This window comes from Taudactylus pleione, unplaced genomic scaffold, assembly GCF_031769625.1.
Source record: "Taudactylus pleione unplaced genomic scaffold, aTauple2 ptg000039l, whole genome shotgun sequence".
NCBI classification, from domain to species: domain Eukaryota; kingdom Metazoa; phylum Chordata; class Amphibia; order Anura; family Myobatrachidae; genus Taudactylus; species Taudactylus pleione.
In genome coordinates, this window is record NW_028284441.1 from 9,115,798 (window position 1) to 9,134,266 (window position 18,469).

Genomic DNA, 18,469 nt, shown 5'->3' on the forward strand with positions numbered 1-18,469 from the left:
AGGGTGTCAGTGTTGTGCTCAGTGTGGAGGTGCCAACTGTGTTGGCAGTGCGACGGTGCCGGTGATGTCAGCCGTGCGGGGGTGGTATTTTGTAGAATTGTTGTAAATTCCATAACTGGACTGCGGTTTGTCTTAAGAAGAACGTGGTTAAATGTGCAGTTTAACATTTTATTCAATAAAAAAGTATATAATATTGTATATAAAAAAAATATAAAAATATCAAATTACCTGTATGCCTAAATAATTAAAAGTGTTTCCAGTTTTTAATCTAAGTACAGTAATACAACTTGTGTGACATGTTTTACATGAAGCGGCTATGTCATACAACAGATTGCACCTAGTACAACCATAAAAGACTAACTTAGGGCCTATTCACTGCAGCATTTGGTATTGTACTAACATTACCAGCCGTTTCTACTGAGATCAGCTTGAGATAACATATAGGTCTTCTTAACACAAACACAGTTGACATTTTTCTTTCTCTCAAGTCAAACAAGCATTTTCTTTTACTATTATCTGACAGTGAATGATTTTATTTCTGTCCTCAGTGTTGCACAGAGCATGCAATGTAAACTTTTAATGCACTATAAAATAAGTGAACAAATATCGCCATTATTTTGCAATTTCTGTGCCTGAAATACTTGTATCTTCCATAATGACAATATGATAAACAATATGGTTTTATTTTTACGCTGCTCATCCTCATCCACGAAAGGCAATTAACAGACAAAATAAAAATAGTAAATTAGCTTCTAAAGTTAGAGTTTATAGCTACTGTATCTTGATGATTTTCTTTTTAATTGAAGAGTTACTTTACAGTGAAATAATATTGTTGAAGCTACCAATAACCCATAAAATACTGTCACTGACTCCACAGGACTTGACCATTTAATGATTCCAAAGGCGGCTACATCACTTATTAAAGGTCATTTATTACTTGTCAGAAATAATGTGGACCTGCAATGTTTCTTAACTTGTAGAACTGTCTACAAATCCCATTTATAGGTGAACACTCATTTCCTATTTCTTGAAACTGATCCTGTAAACGGTAATGCACCAATTTTTGCAGATTTGTGGACCCAACTATAAATAAGGAAATTGTAATTTTATACTTAGGGCCCTATTCAATTAGCCGCAAAAAGTCGGAAAGGTTTCGCCTGCCGCACTTTTCGCCTACATCGCGTGTTTTTGCCGCGGAAACTTATCAGGCACCTTTCTGCTATTTGCCGTATTTAATTCCAAAAGATGCGAAAACACGTCTCTGTGAAACTCAAATAGGCGAAAAATGCTGTAAAAAATGGGGAAATCAGCCTGACACCACCCAAAAGATGCACGAACATTGGGGATCAGTATAGATGTCCCTGAATAGCCCTACTGAAGCTATTTGGGGTACTTAAGTGCAGTCAATTGCCTCTAATTAGCTTATTTGCACCAGTGGTGAAGAATAGCATTAAGATGGGTTTTTTTAAGCAAATAAGTAGTCCTGTCAAATTTGGGGTACTTGAAAATGGGTGCAAGCATGGTTTAAAATCGCAAAAGTGAAGTTTTAAAAAATGCACTTTCAGCAAGCACCTGCAATAAAAAAAACACCTCCCCCATACTTGCAGACCCCCCAAAAGTCATTTTCGCTAGTCTACAAGGTTGTACCCCCACTGCACTTTTGCACTTTTTCGCCCCCATTTTCAAAGTAATTTTTTGGGGTGTTCCTCTTTTTTTTTAGTTTTTTTTTTACGCAGTTATGCTTTGGGTGGCTGTCCTAAGGGTGCTGAGTGGTTTCCCGACATTTGCACCCCAAAACTGTAAAGCTGCACTTTTTTTCACCACCTATTCATAGGCAATTTTTTTTCGCCTATTACATTGCATTGCGTTTTTGCATACAAACTATTTGGAACTGAATATGGCGAATAATTTCAGCCTGGCGAAATGATGTCATCTGCGATACTTTTTCGAGGAAAATGGCTTTTTGCGTCTAACTGAATACGGCCCTTAATTATAAAAAAATATTTAAACATACTGGTCTAAATGTAATAGCCTGCAAGGTGAGGGCAGCTCTGATATTTCAGCAAATTAACCTCTAGATTTACAACTGCAGTTTTTTTCAAGACAATGAATGGGAAAGCGTTACTGCTCATTCTCCAATATTGCTCCACCGGGGATGATGCTTCATTCACTTACCAAGATGGCCACTGGAGTTACTACTGCGCATGTGTGGCACAATCTCGACTTGTGTGTGTGGGCTGACATATTGGGAGATGGACCTTTCCTCTTTAACGCCAAGAGACCTGCTGCTTTTAACCATGATACTGCTGTTCTAGCACACTGCAGCACTACCTGCATCCAGAAGACAGTCACCGGCTGGTGAGCCGACCCAACCCCGCTCCATCACAAGCCCCGCTTCATGCCTCAAACAGTGTAACAGTGATACGGTTGTACCTTCACTTATCGATAAACTACACTACTGGTTAAGCCACGGTTCTCGTGATTGGACCAAATACAATTCCGCTGATGTGTACATTACTCTGCTAAACCCACGCTGTACACACATATTCCCATCAGGTTATGGGCCCAAGGCCCACAGATATACTGTAAATGGCACCCAGATACAGTACACAAGTGTGGAAAAGGCACCCAGAGCGCACAGATAAAAAAGGAAGACCCGGGCACACTAGTAGAAAGTGTCAAGTGTATATACAAAAGTGTCCCAGGCACACAGTGAAGATTATTATAGACAGCAGAGCAGTGCAGAGGCACCATCTTGGCCGCATGTAAAGACAAAGACAGCTCTAACAGCACAGAGGCCCTGATTCAGAGCCGGACGCTCTGACAGAGTGCTCGCTCTGAAAAAAGGCGTCTTTTTTTTTTATGGAGCGGCCTCCTGGCCGCTTGCATTGCTGTGGGTTGCCACCCACAGCTAATGCGAGCGGCCAGGATGATGGTCGCGATGGTCAAGACCATCGCAACCATCGGGCTTGCGACAAGACCCTTGTGGTAGGGTCTCGTGGCCGCAAGCCCCAGAGAGCTTTCGGCTCAAACAGAGCCGAAAGCTCTACCACTGACATCACTTGTGATGTCAGTGGGGCCGCCCCCAGACGGTAGGCGTTCTCATGGGAATGCCTCCGTCTGGGCAGCCACCCCCCCGGCCCGCCCACCAAAGGGGGCATGCTGTCATTCAACATTGACAGCACGCCCCCTTTGGTGCGAGACCTGGAGCGACGGATTGCCCGTCACTATCCGGGTCTCATGCATGCGCACGATGGAGCTGGCTCCATCGTGCTCATACGCTCTGGGCCACCATCGACCCGGTTGAGAGCACTCAGCGCTTGCGACCGGGTCTGAATCAGGCCCAGAGTGCAGAGAGCACAGTGGGCCTGATTCAGACCCGCTTGCTCAGATGCATACTCTTGCTGCTGTCGTTGGTATGCAGTGTGTATGCATTGTGCTCATGTGCATACCTTAGCGAAAGTTCACAATGCATTCGCTCGCTGCACATAGACAGCCCAGCAGAGTGAGTGACAGGGGAAGCCATTTGTAGGTGGTAACAGGGGCTGGGCATTAAAACGGGGAGTGGAGGTGCAAATGCAGGCATGCCTGAGCATCTCAACAGCATTTTAGAGGTGTGCATAATTAAAAGACAGCATCATAGTTAACGTCACCTGGCTTGTTTTTACACTGAAGTGCTCGCAGTGCTTGCAGCTGGGTTTGGTCAACCTCAAGCGCTGCGATAGCATCCGACGGTTGCATACACTTCCTGGACATGACATGCACAAGTGGGCATCTTAAAACAGGCTGGTGGGTGTCTGCATACATATGTGATCGCTCTCTAAGAAATACTGGGTGTGCTAATGCATGAGCATTATGTCAGCACTGCCTACGCAATTTGCATACACATTGTGCGAGCGAGCAGCTATGTATCAGGCCCAGTGTGTTTAAAGCAAAAAGTGTCACAGCACAGACATTAACAGTACAACAATCTGCAAGATAATGTCTGTAAGGAGCATACATGCAGGAGCTACACCTATAATGAGGTTTATTAAACTAAAAGGTGCAGATAACTATACTAAAGCTATGGAAATGCAGGAAAGACTATTAAAATTAACAGTAGATCCTGTTGACAGTCCAAAACATAGAGAGAGCATGGGCACCATAAGCTTAAGTGTGAAGCAACATGTATATAATTCATGGGAAAATGGCAGCTAGAGACATTTCTTCATGACATATTAGTTGCGGCGTTAGAGGCGAACACTGCAAAGTTGACAACAGACACAGTAAGAGCAAAGGTATTACAGTTTCAGGAATGTGGGCCTGATTCAGCAAGGAATGCAGATGTTAATAAGCACATCATCGGTCGATTGTTGCATTCTGCGCATGTGTATGCATTGCAGTGTGTGAACTAGCAATTGTGATGGGAACTGCGAGTGCAGAGGCCACGCAGACCCAGAGCAGAGTGATTGACAGGAAGTGCTGTTTGTGGGTGGTGACGGGGGCGGTCGGGTGAACGCAGGCATGCCAGTGCGTTGCAACGCCGTTGCAGGGACGTGCATAAATTATTCACTGCATGGCCATAAGCAGCCATAGCACTGATAGTGTGCGTGGCTGTTAGCAATTTCTGAGTAAGGTCAGGGCTTGTGCAAGTGTGCATATGAGTCCGATGTTCCTCGATGTAACCGATTGTTTTGCTATGTTCCCCTAGTATATGGACGTGAGTAAGGGGAAGTGGGCGTCCTTAAGTCAGGCTGCGATTGCAATGTGAATGCAAACATTTAATTAACACCACTGACATTAGCACCTGTGGTGCGTGCATATAAGCAGCATTGTGATCTGTAGTGAATCAGGCCCTGTGTACCCTGTGAATCAAATGCTGAGACAACTGCATTATTAGCAAAGAGAGAGGTGTAAGTTTAAAGTTATAATTGTCACAAGATTGGTCACGCAGCAATAACTGCAAGCAGAGAAAAGTAAATCCTTTGCAGAACCAGAAATTTAATTACAAAGATGAGTCAGCCCTGAGTGTTACAGCTAGCCAAAGAAAGGATTGTTAGCATATTGTTTCAGGTGCAACAAGACATTTCAGCTACAATGAGGAGTGGTTCACCAAACTAACTGAGTGTGACCCTTTCACAATCCAAGGAATTGGCAATCAAACGTTGACAGCCACAAAAGTTGGGCCAATTTAAGCTACCTTGAGAATAGGAGCAAGAACAACAGTCAAAAGAAATCCAAAATGTATTTTGTTTACCAGAGATGGGAACAAATCTTATTGCCATCAGTGTCCTACAGTAGCCACATAGTTCACGGGGAGGGGGGGTGGCTGGGCAAATGGAGGCCTTCCTGCAGGAATGCCTGCCGTTTGTGTGCGGCCCTACTGACATCACTCATGATGTCAGTAAGTGGACTACCTGCTCTATTAGAGCAGGAAGTCCACTGGGGCTTGCGGCCACCAGACCCTACCATAAGGGTCTCGTTGCTAGCCCGATGGTCGCGATGGTCTTGACCATCGCAACCATCACCTGGCCGCTCACATAAGCTGTGGGTGGTCACCCACAGCTATGCGAGCGGCCAGGAGGCTGCAACTTAAAAAGCAAGAGCCCGTCCTGATTCAGAGCGAGCGCTCGCTTTTTGCGAGCGGGTCTGAATCAGGCCCATAGTTTGTAAGCTCCACTGGGGCATGAACTGATGTGAATGGCCAAATATTCTCTGTAAAGCACTGTGGAATATGTGTGCGCTATATAAATAACTGGTAATAATAATAAATAATAAAGAAGATAATAAAATGAATAGTGCAATATTGCCACAAAACTAATAAAAAATTTAGTTTACATCTTGCACTCACATTTTAATAAAAAGAAAACAGCATATATCATAATAGTTTAGCAGACATCAGCATACAGGGAAATTACTGGATACCCATCCATATTGGTACTTTGGAGTCACACTCATGATGTCCCAGAAACCTGCATCAGAGCTCCTGGTAAGGTAATCCAATGTTCCCCCTCTAGTAAGACTGTAACTTATCCTTTTGCTTAACGCGTTCAGACCCAAATCTTCATTTACCCTGATAAATGGCAGAGTTTCTTTAGCTTGGTAGAAACTGGAGCTTGAACAAAACAGGCACTGGAATCCAAAGTTCTTGCAGACAGCAAACCAGGAAGCTCCAGAAACCAAACATGAACCAATAATGACCCAGCCCTTGACAGCAATTGTATGTCCTTGATACGCAGCCCTGCTATGCAATGCTGAGAACTGAATCACAATCATTGGAACTCTGACAAAGATTTAGTCACCTTGGATATAACAGTGTTCAAAAGCTATAGAGCAGGCTGGTCACATGAATTTCAGTGACTGATACACCAAGACCCATATATAAGAGCTGCATATTGGGAAACACAGTAGGTAGAGCTACAGCACCACTTGAGATTGTATGATCCAATGGAGGTGAAGTATGTTAGTGGACACCATTACTTTGTGACTTTATAGATTACTGCACAAGAATGACACACATGTACTTCATAAAAGAATAATCTGAAGGGACAAAGAAGTATGCAGATTACAAGAGATTTGCATAAAACCAAACAGGCAATACACTTAAAGTGCTGATATCTGATAATGTTGGAGAATATCTCAAAAGAGGTGGAACAATTCTTGAGAAAATATGGAATAGAGCATCAATTGACCATTCCCTATTCTCCTGAGCAAAATGAGGTTAGTGAATGAGCAAACCATACACTAGTGGAGATAGCAAGATGTATGCTGAAGGATGCAAGCCTAGAGAAACAGTTGTCCACAACAGTTTATCTAAAAAAATGTTCTCCCACAGTTGCCCTAAAAGACATAACATTGAAGCCTGGTCAAAGAGAAAACCAAATGTGAAACACCTTTGGAAGTACTGCTTATGTCTATAAAGCAAAAGAGAGAAGATGCAAGCTGGATTCAAAATCAATAAAGTGCATCATTGCTATGAAAGTACATGCTACAGATTGTGGAATCCAATTACTTGAAAACTTGTCAAGTTGAGGAATGTTGCATTTAAAGATACAGTATAAGTTACTGAAGAGCAGGACTTTGATTTCTAGTACAAGCATATGTCACTGGGCATGCCAGTAGCTGGACATATATCTGAATCAGAGATTACCAGTGTAGAGTTCAACCACAGGAAAAAATCATCTGCTAGATCAAATATAGGCAAGCCACCTAAATGATATGATTAGGAAACATTGCATTTACAGAGGCGTCTAGTTACATTGGGGCTGATCGCACCACATAAACTATGGTACGCTATGGTGCACACTTGGATCGCACCATTCATTCCTATTGAGGCGCAGACGCAGTGCACGTACATGATCACGGGTGGACATCTCACAATATGATAGTCGCAATTTGCTGCATCATCGGCAACACTATAGCTGGGCATATCTGTAGTAAACCTTTAGATATTTGTGAGCCAAAGTCAAAAACTGATTGTTGTGACTGATTGGTGTAAGTGGAAGTCCAAAGTAGGAAAAAGAGATTTTGCAAGATTTGGGAGTCAAAAGTACAAAAGACATCAGAATTGTGACAGTGACAGCAGTCTAAAGTTTGTGAGTCAAGAGACTGTTGCAAAGGCCTATGCTGACAGTGAGAGGAGTTGCTGATATACCTGTCAAGAAGGCTAAACCAAAGTTGTTTGAAATGTTGATGTTCTTCTATGAGTCTAATCTCCCCTTTCTTACAGGTTGCTACATGAAAGCTTCATTTGTGAGTTTGTGTAACATGGAAAAGCTTGTAGGGTGTAGAATGAGAGAGCGTTACTGTGCATTCTCCAATATGGCTCTTCCCTTACCAAGATAGCCACCGGTAGGGGCATCTTAACAGAGGAGGGGGCCCGTGTGCACACCCCGTACGGAGCCCCCTCCTCTCCCCCCGGTGGCCGGCAGCCGACTGATGCGGCTGGCCAGCCACCGGAGCATTAGTAGACTCCGGGCACTAGGGTGTGCCCAGAGTCTACTGCACATGCGCAGAACGCAGGAAACATGGCTGCGGTGGCCATTTTCCGGCGTTCTGTAGACTCTGGGCACTAGAGTGTGCCCGGAGTCTACTGCGCATGTGCAGAACACTGGAGAAATGGCCGCGGCGGCCATTTTCCCATGTTCTGAGCAGCGCTGACACCCGACGCAGGACCACAGACAGGTAAGTTAAAAAAATATGGGTGCAGGGTGTGCGGTGTGGGGCCCCCCTGGACCCGGGGGCCCGTGTGCCCCGCACACACTGCATCATTATAGATACGCCACTGGCCACCAGAGTTACTGCTGCACATGCACAGTGCTATCTTGAATTGTGGGTGTAGACTGACATAGTCAGAGACAGATGTCTCCTCCTTAGCTCAAAGAGCCTTGCTGATTTTACCTGCAATACTGTTGTTCCAGCACCCTGCACCGCTACTCACATCCAGAAGAGAGGCACTGGCTGGTGAGCTGTTCCAACCCAGCTCAACCACTGTAACAGTGAGTACGACTGTACCTTCACTTATTAATAAACTATACTGCTGATTAAGCCACTAGATTTGTGATTGGGTCAAATACAATTCTGCTGTTGTGTTCTAAACTCTGCTAATCCACCGCTGTACACACTAAGGACCTCATTCAGAGTCGTAAGCGGCCGCTCGGTCGTATGCATCCGATGTTTCCAAACCACGCATGCGTACGGTTAGTTGTGCGCATGTGTGTACGAGACCTTGCGATCCAAAATGCTGTTGATCGTACGGCTTACGAGCAGGAAGTGGCTTCCAAGAGTTGATTGACATGAAAGGCCATTTCTGGGTGTTGACGGGGGTGTGGTCTAAAAGCACAGGCGTTCCTCACCATTTTCAGGGCGTTTCAGGGGCGTACATAAATTTACTGCTATGACCGACATAGAAGGCCGGAAGTAGTAAAACGTCACTCTGCGAGCAGGTTAGAGGCCTTGCTGATCATACAGCTTGAGGTTGGGCATGTGCTCTCTCAAGCCCCAGACTACAATCGTTACTATCGAATGTGACTGATGTTATGTTTGATGTTTCTATTTTGTGCCACACAATGCAAGCAGCTAATAATCGATTGTTGAAGCTAATAACACTGCTAATTGGCTTGTAATTGATTCAGTTTCCTTAGCATTAGCGAATAATAAGAATAAATAAATTTTATGGGGATGGCTTATTCTATGCGGTTTTTTATTAAGTTTTGGTGTAATTTGCAACCAACACAAGCGGCCGCAACCATAAGAAGAAAATTAACATACAGTGACAGACAACGACTGACAACGATTTACTCGATCGCTAACTACTATCACTCGTTAGCTAGAGGAGGCGCATTGTTTACGTATGGGCGTCACTTTGGTTGCGATCGCCCGGCCGTGCGATTGTTTTTTTTTTCACATTCTTGATCACTAGGCGTATGACCAAGCGGCCGCTTACGACCGACTCTGAATGAGGTCCTAATTCCCAACAAAAACTAGGTTAGTTTTGTCTTAAAACAAATTGCTGCTTTAAACTAGCAACTACAACGCCGAAATCACGCCGTTGCCCACATTGAGACTATTATATTTGTCTATTTAGTCCAGCTTCCCCATTAATGTAATGTTTTACAGTTTTCTCTTAGAATACTGCTTAACTTATGTCTTCGTTTAATCATGAAAGACTGTCTTCGTTACTTTGTCTCTTTTTGTTTATTTCAATATTTGTATCACATTGCTCATAGTAAAATGTGAGTTATGCTAAATTTGAGAATGAGACACATACTCCTAAATCCTCAGATAATGTGACGGGGGAAATTCTGTATCCCCACCCCTGAACCTATGATGTTATGCTTGGGTACAAGGCTGGTGACAGTAGAAAGTAGAGAGCTGCCCAAACACTCTGGGTGGGTCTACACTCTGCAGGGTTTATGCATTTGGATGCCCAGGGCAGCACTGAAGCAGCACTCCTGGCCACAGAGTGACATTCCAGCCCCCCTGCTAGCCCGATGCCGAGGCCATAGGGCAGCAACAGAGCCACCCCCAAGGCCCTGCCCCTTTTGCAACAACACCTCTTGCTCTTACCTACAGGATTATGTCCCTTTATCTTTTCCTATCAATCTTGTTTGTACATATAGTATGAGTCGCAATTCCAAGATGAACCCCAACCAAATCATAGAGCAGGAACAATTGCTGTCTACTCCACTCAGTTTATAGACTAAAATTTTCACAAAATGCTAAAAGTGGAGTCCAGGGCTGGCATAGGGCATATGAGATGTTAATGCCTAGGCACCATGCTCCAGGGGGGTGCCCATCATGCATGGTGGCACACACCACATCGCCCAGCACACACTGACCAGAGGAGCCACATCTTAGTAGTACTGCTACATTCAATGCTTTTTATTGACTTTGTCAAAATGCAAAAAAAAAGCATTGACTGTAGTGCCACTGCTGGGAGAGGTCATGTCTGCTGGCGGCTCCCCCATGCATCTCTCCACCATGCCACCATTAGATCGAGGTGCTGGCAGCAGACCGTGTCACTTCTCCAACCAGCATGACCATGTCAGAACCAGCTGACAGTGAGGAGAAAGTGGCAACAATTTGTGCTAAGTGCTTATGATCTGGGGACAGCAACTAAAAGAACCATGGTCGGTCTGGTTGTTCCCAGGCAACTGTACCCAGCCATGCATTAAACGCTGTTATCATGTGGTAGTATTAAGCTGCCAAAACTCTTTAGTTCTAATTTGATGTTTCATTGGACACCAGATATGAGTACTTTTGAAATTCCAGTGTTTGTTCTATACCAGACACATAGGGTCACCAAGAAAACTGTTGGACCCCAGTACTTGGTGGACGAAGCCCAATGTGTAGGGACCTAACCACGCTAAAGGAGGCGTGGTCATCCCAACTGGGTATACCCTCTTATTGCCACTCCTGCAGACACAAGTGGTTTCTAAGTGGAGTTGTTCTTTAGGGAAAAAAACACATTTTACAAGGTTTACTTGTCTTCTAAAAAGCCAATGAATTGATGAATTGACTCCAAAAATAAACATCATTTTATAGTATAAGACTGGAAACATTTTAGCTGGTATGATTGTTCTCTAATGATCTATCTTCATAATTCCATCCTAGCCTCTAGATAGAAACATTCTGGATGGATAGATAGCCAATTACTACGGTGCAGTGGATACAGTATATCAATATTATGAATGGTTTCATCTTTTTCCTGTGGTGAACTTTGAATTTGAGATTTTCTGTAAGGATGTTATTTTCCACTACCCCAAAGATAAATCGTTAGTCACAGTGCTATTTCACAGACAATATATTTAGAGCAAAGCCATAATCCATCTGCATCAGGAACCTTTACTATTTGGGGAATGTGTATGAACTAAACAGTTACATAAGCAGGCAGAATGTATGCTTTACAGAAGGCAGACGTGCCGTACGTCTATACAGGTCCAGACAGACACACTTGGAAACCAATTTTATGTTTAGAAAATCTATCTATCTATCTATCTATCTATCTATCTATCTATCTATCTATCTATCTATCTATATGTTATTAGCCCCAAAATCCATCATTGTTAATATGCAGGAGCGGAATGTAAACACATTGCAGAGGTACTAAGGGGTGTACTGATGCAGATCAGCAGGCAGATGCAAGCAGGGTCTCACCCCCTTGTGGAAGACATGTTTAGTTGGTAAATTCTATTAACTAGAAGAATTATCCTGGGCTGTGTCTCCAGAATTCTGCCACCCTGGGAAAAGCTGCTTCAATTTGCAGTTCTTTAGCTGTGCTCCAACCCACCGGAAGAGTTGCAGTCATGAAGTCAACATTGACAATGTCGCCATTTATAATGCTGACAGCTCAATGTTGTCAATTACTGGATATGGTTAAAATGTCAACATCATAGATGTTGGCATGCAGAATCTCAACATGGACAGAATATTGACATATGAAATGTTGACATTGGCAAAATGTTGACCTTTCTATTAAGGTTAGGGTTAATGTTAAGGTGACATTTCATCAGTGTCGACATGTTGAATGTTAACATAGTCAATGTCAACAATATGAATATAGACATAAAATACCAAACCCCACTGGGGCATTCCCTATGTACCAATAAATCTGACCCTGCCAGTATGTTTTCATTTATCCGTTTCCAGCACCTGTTCTTCCAGCTTTTTAATTTTCAACTACAGAAGATCTTGAAGAATCATGTAATGTTGTAATGTATTTAGCCGAAATCTCTCTGGGGCTTGCGGCAATGTGACCCTACCACAAGGGTCTTGTCGCAAGCCCGATGGTCGTGATGGTGTTGACCATCGCGACCATCTTCCTGGCCGCTCGCTATAGCTGTGGGTGGTCACCCACAGCTATGCGAGCGGCCAGGAGGCTGCTCTAAAAAACAAGAAGGCTGGCACTGATTCAGAGCGAGCGCTCTGTCAGAGCGTCCAGCTCTGAATCAGGGCCTGTGTTCCTCGCTGAATCAGGCCATCAGTGTAGAGCCAACCATTATGCTGTTTGGTTTCTTCCCTATAGCCAGTGCATACAGTATATCTTTAAGGGGCCTATTCATTAATACTTAAATGGCTCGTTACACATGCAGAAATGCTAGTTTCCGCATATTTAAAGTAACGTGCCATTCACCATCAAGGGTAAAATAGGGACACATTATATTCAGAAACTATGAAAACTTAAAGTTTTCGGAGTTTTCCTTTTGAGAACAAGCACCATCTTCAGATGGTGGTTGTTCTCGTAGCCCCGATCCTTCCTATGAGAAGAAGTTCCGGGGATGCAAAGAGGGATCCGAGTGGATTTCTCCGACGCTTTCACACGGCCTCCCTGGTCACACATGCGCAGAAGCCAGCAACTGGAACAGGTAAGTAATGCTGCTACATCTGTAGCAGTGCTAATAATCACGGGGACAGCTGATTTTTGGAGCAGCTGTCCCCGTACCGGAGCAATGATGATGAGGTGGACACTTAATCATCAGGGGCATACACGCTTGCCAGCAAACAATCAGCTGTCTAATGCACAGTAACTAATTACTGTTTGGCTCCATCAACAATTTGAAAACCTTTAAATCAAGTGTCAGCTGATTGGAAGTTTTCTCTAATTAATTTATTATACCCATTTGCAGAACGCATCTTGGTGATGCAGAATCGTACACATCTCAGGTGCGTCTGCACGTGTAACTGAAGGGGCGTATTTGGGCTGTAAAGGGACATCCTCGTGTAGGCACCCAAGCTAGAGGCGGTATGCTTGCATATACTGTACAGTATAAATGCAAATCTGCAACGGATGCAAATATGTATTTAGTTCTATGTAAGTAATGCAGGAGCAATTACAGCCAACTTGTGTTCAGCTCTGCTTTAGCATCGAAGTCTTTATTATTTACATAATGTTAGACACGTACGGGCTCGAACTTGCCAGACTGACGTATTAAGGTTTAATAGCAGACATTGACCACTTCAACCTATGTAATTCACTGATTGTTTAGTGACATCACTCTGCTGAAAGCAATTGGTTTTGAAATGCCAAGTAATAAAAAGATATACCTGTTTCCAAGAAGAGAATAGAACAGCAATAAACACTGAGCCATTCATAAACCCTGGTTCCAATGAGGTCACAATTTCTCAAGAAGTGGGGGCATGAACAAATGATTTCCATGTTCTTGTAATTAGCTCACACACCTCACTTCCCTAACTACTGCTATATCTTTCCTTTACCTCTTTTCCACCAAAAACCCAGGTCCAGCCTGGGTTTTCAGACATGGTTCCAGCCCAGGTCAGACCCAGGTCAGACACTGTTTTCACAGCACCATCGATCTGGGTTATTCTCAGGTCAGCCCCATTCACACTGAACCTGGGTCTGCCCTGCTGAACTTGTGAGATCATAAAAAGTGGGAGGTGACTGCTCCACAACCACCAGTCAGCTCATTTTAGGCATGACCCAGGTCGGATAACCCGAGTTGCACCGTTTACACTGCACCATTACCCTGGTCCATCTTGGGTCTGACCATGATAGCTACCTGGGCTGGATTGCTATCACTTGACCCGGGTTAATTTTCAGGGACCCTTTTACATTGAGCTGCGACTTGGGTAGACCCAGCAAAACCCCAGGTTTTTGCTCTGGTGTAAAAGGGGTAATAGATACATCTAACCAATAGTGAAGTTAGAGAATATTGCCATGATAAAAACTGCATCATGGGCAGGGCTGGATTAAGGCTCTGGGGGTCATGGGGAATTTAAGACAAAAAGGGCCCTCTATGGGCTAACATAAAGCACATAAAGCACATATTACTAACCTTAGTCCTATGCAGTGCACCCCGTCTCATCTCATGGTGTGGTCAGAGGCTCCTCATCTATGATCTGTGTACTAGTGACACCACAGTGACCTCATTAGCTGACGTCCAAACTCCCACGCGTTTTATAGAATATAATTACAACATGTTAATTATTTTTTAATTATTTTTTAATTTTAGGTTTTACAGTTAAATACAATTATGAATAATATGTGTTTGGAATAAACGTGCTGCACTTTAATTATTTAAGGGTATATTTCGAAACATTTTTACTGATGTGAGCTGATCAAAGCAAAATATAATTAAAAGCATTAGAATTAATTTATTTTAAACATCTGGGACTTTCCTGTACCAGATGCTGAAGTTAACTATTTTTTTTATTCAAATTAGTACCACAGGACACAATTCAATGTATAACCCCATAATTCCACACTAGATATGGATCACATCAGAGTAATTAACAGGCAACAAACACTGCTAATTGTCTTGTAGAACAGGCATGTGATTATATGTAACAGTACTAGAAGCATTTTCTTGAAATATGCAAAACATGTTTTAATGGTCATAGTGACCTATTTTTCCTGCATTGTTAATTTATCTCTTGTTTTGATTGAATTATTGTTGAATGACATATACAGCTCATTAGCATAAATATATGCACAAGAGAAAAAAGTAACACCCCTTCCTCACTCCCCTGTAATATGCATGGCCACTGCGTATAAATATTCTCTATGTGCACTAGAAGAGAATTCTACATTTGTTTTTGAATGTATATGTGTGTGTGTGTGTGTGTGTGTGTGTGTGTGTGTGTGTGTGTGTGTGTGTGTGTGTGTGTGTGTGTGTGTGTGTGACAAGAGACTTTTTTTTTTCTTCAATATTCATCTGCAGTACTGCTCACCCTTGTGTCTCCAATTGTGAAATGGGCATGAATTAACCAGCCTGTAGACAATAAGATCATTAGAATGCTTAGACCAGCATAGAGTATTGCAGGGGATTAGTATTCTTCATGTTGTTGTAGCCAGTGACTAATCCAGTCATGTCATTGAGTAAGTATAGGACTGCAGGTAATTGAAGCTGTAAGCCTGGCCTGCCCAATTTGAGACTCTACAGCTGCTGTGAAAGTCCCAGCATGCTTTACTAGCTGATCGATGGGAGGGTATGCTGGGACTTGTAGTTTCACAACTGCTGGGGAGCCACAGGTTGGCCAGGCCTGCTGTTGGTTTATTATATGTACACAGGAAGCCTTATACAGAGATAGTGGAAGGCACAGGGACCCTGATTCAGAGCCGGATGCTCTGACAGAGCGCTTGCTCTGAATCAGGGCCGTCCACAGCTATAGCGAGCGGCCAGGAAGATGGTCGCGATGGTTAAGACCATCGCGACCATCGGGCTTGCGATGAGACCCTTGTGGTAGGGTCTCGTTGCCGCAAGCCCTGGAGTGCTTTCAGCTCTATCAGAGCCGAGAGCACTCCCACTGACATCACTTGTGATGTCAGTGGGGCCGCCCCAGAAAGTAGGCATTCCCATGGAAACGCCTCCGTCTGGGCAGCCACGCCCCTGTCACTCACCATCGACAGCACGCCCCCTTTGGTATGAGACCCGAAGTGACGGCTTGCCCGTCGCTATCCGGGTCTCGTGCATGCGCACGACGGAGCCGGCTCCATCATGCACATGCGCACGACGGAGCCGGCTCCGTCATGCACATGCGCACTGGGCCAACATCGACCCGCTTGCGAGCACTTAGCGCTCGCGAGCGGGTCTGAATCAGGCCCTCGGTACGTTAACAGCACAGAATAATAATGCAAGAATATTGGTATGCCCATACATGGGTACATAAAATACAGCTTATACATCCAACTTTTTTCAAATGCCTGCAATGTCCAGCAGTTTATAAATAACCAAACTGCCGTTGGTTTGCTACAAACCACTAGAAAAAACACACTCAATCTGGCCATTCAGAAGAGGAGCAATTACAATGCACTTACAGTATAATGACGTTAAACGTGATGTATTGACTAAGGAGGCATATAACATTATTAATTTTCTTATGGGGCAATATTATTTCACTAATATATTAGAGGCAACATTTTTTAATTTTATTAATAGAGACATATTATTTATTAATTAAAATAAGTGGATCAATTAATTGTTAGTTGATGTTACATAATGTTTTTATGACGCGGGCAACAGTTTTTACTTTATGGCTATATAAATTGTATCCACATCATAAAATAATAAATGCTGCCCTGTCATGGAAACAATTAACAATTAATAATATTGCCACTTTAATGTATTTAACAAATAATATTGCTCACTTAATAATGATGCACAAATACTGCCAGGTAAATTAAAGTTAAAACGTAACTTTTATTATTAAATTATCTCATAAAAGGACTGACATGACTAGACAACATAAATAACATAATAGTGCCTTATATCAAATATGTATGAGGAGGGTAAACATAATCCTCCTGAATTGGATCATGTGACAATTCACAAAAGCATAAGAACATACGTTTGATGATCCTTACAGTCACTTATAAGCATTGCTGTAACAATTATATTCGTGCTGCTTAGGCTCACTATATGAATGATCCTTACGTTAGTTTAGGCAATGATATATGTGCCGTCTTAGCTTGCTATAGATATAACAAGAAAATAAATAATCACATGAAAAAATGTTAACCAGACTAGACAACATAAATCAAGTTTTAGCCTATTGATAATGTGTATGAGGAGGGTAAATATAAACTTCCTATCCTAGATCATTTAGTAAGTCACAGGAACATTCCAACATGCATGTAATGATCCATACAGTTACTATTCAACAATGCTGTACATGCTATCATAGCTTGCTGTATGGAAAGTTACTGGAGAATAAAATAGGTGAACAAATTTAAAAAAAGTGTGTATATAATAAAACAGATATATTTCTAAAGTGAACACTGGACCACACAAACCACCGTAACGACATATAATGGTCTGTTAACAGAATAACAGAATGGATAGTGTCACTGTACCACAGTATTGATAAGGTACAGTATAGATCTCAAATACATTATGCTGTTATGAGTATAGATTGTTACTGTATTGGATCAATAATATTTCCCACAAGACAAGACAAAGTTATCTGTCAAGGCATTACATAGATAATGTATCAGGTATTGAGACTAAGATGATGTCTCCATTGAATAAGAGAAAAGCAGATAAAGATACCACTCACTATGGGTAAGGGGATAGGTGGCTTCTGTATCCCATGTACAGTTGTATTGAATGGGATATGAGCGGACCCACCACATGTACCATGAGGGTATGATGTAATATAGTAGTTGGCATACACTAATTTTCACTTTGCAATCACCTCAAGCCTGGTATATACAGTAAGTGCTGGCTTGCTGGTGGTACAATAAGGGAGTAAAAATGCCTTGAAAAAGATATGAGAAAAGTCCAGTGGTGATGGCAGGGTAGTCAAGAGTTAATAGCACCAAATAAGTAGAGAAAGTTTCTCAATATAATAGACTGATATATATCTCAGACATCCCGCACACACAGCACCGTGAAATAACAGTACAGAAGGAAATGGAGCCAGGTCTGCAATAAACACACCTTACCCCACTGATGTCTCATAACAGTGCAGTGGGAACATTGAAAAAGGCTGTGCAGCCCGGACGTCCCTTGAATAGATCAGAGAAAAGATACCTTATACAAAGTGTGTCGGCGGCGGTGTCCAGGAAGCGGGAGTCTCCTCGTGCACTCCGGAGGCTCCCGATCTGCAAAAGACACACGTTTCACCTACAGTTTCATCATATACTGGAGGCCAATTAGATATGTTGTTTATGCAAGAGACCCATTACTATTGGTAATAGACGGGTTACTATGTGTCCTTGGCAACCGGTCTTAATTTCATTGATTACTAGGAAAAAGTCTCTGAGTTAGTAGATACAGAAAGAATATCCCTGTGTAAAAGTGGTCTTAGAGACATAATAAAGGGCTGATGGGAATATTAGGTCTTAATTAGATAGAGAGAGAAAAGGAAATAGCAATGATGTGTATAATACACTATAGTCAGTAGTAGAGCAGAAAAAAAAATATATAAATACATATCTACAGAAAACTGTGTGCGTGAGAGTATGCACATGCATATATACCTAATCTAATATATATTACATATATAAATAGTAATAAAGTTAAATAAAATA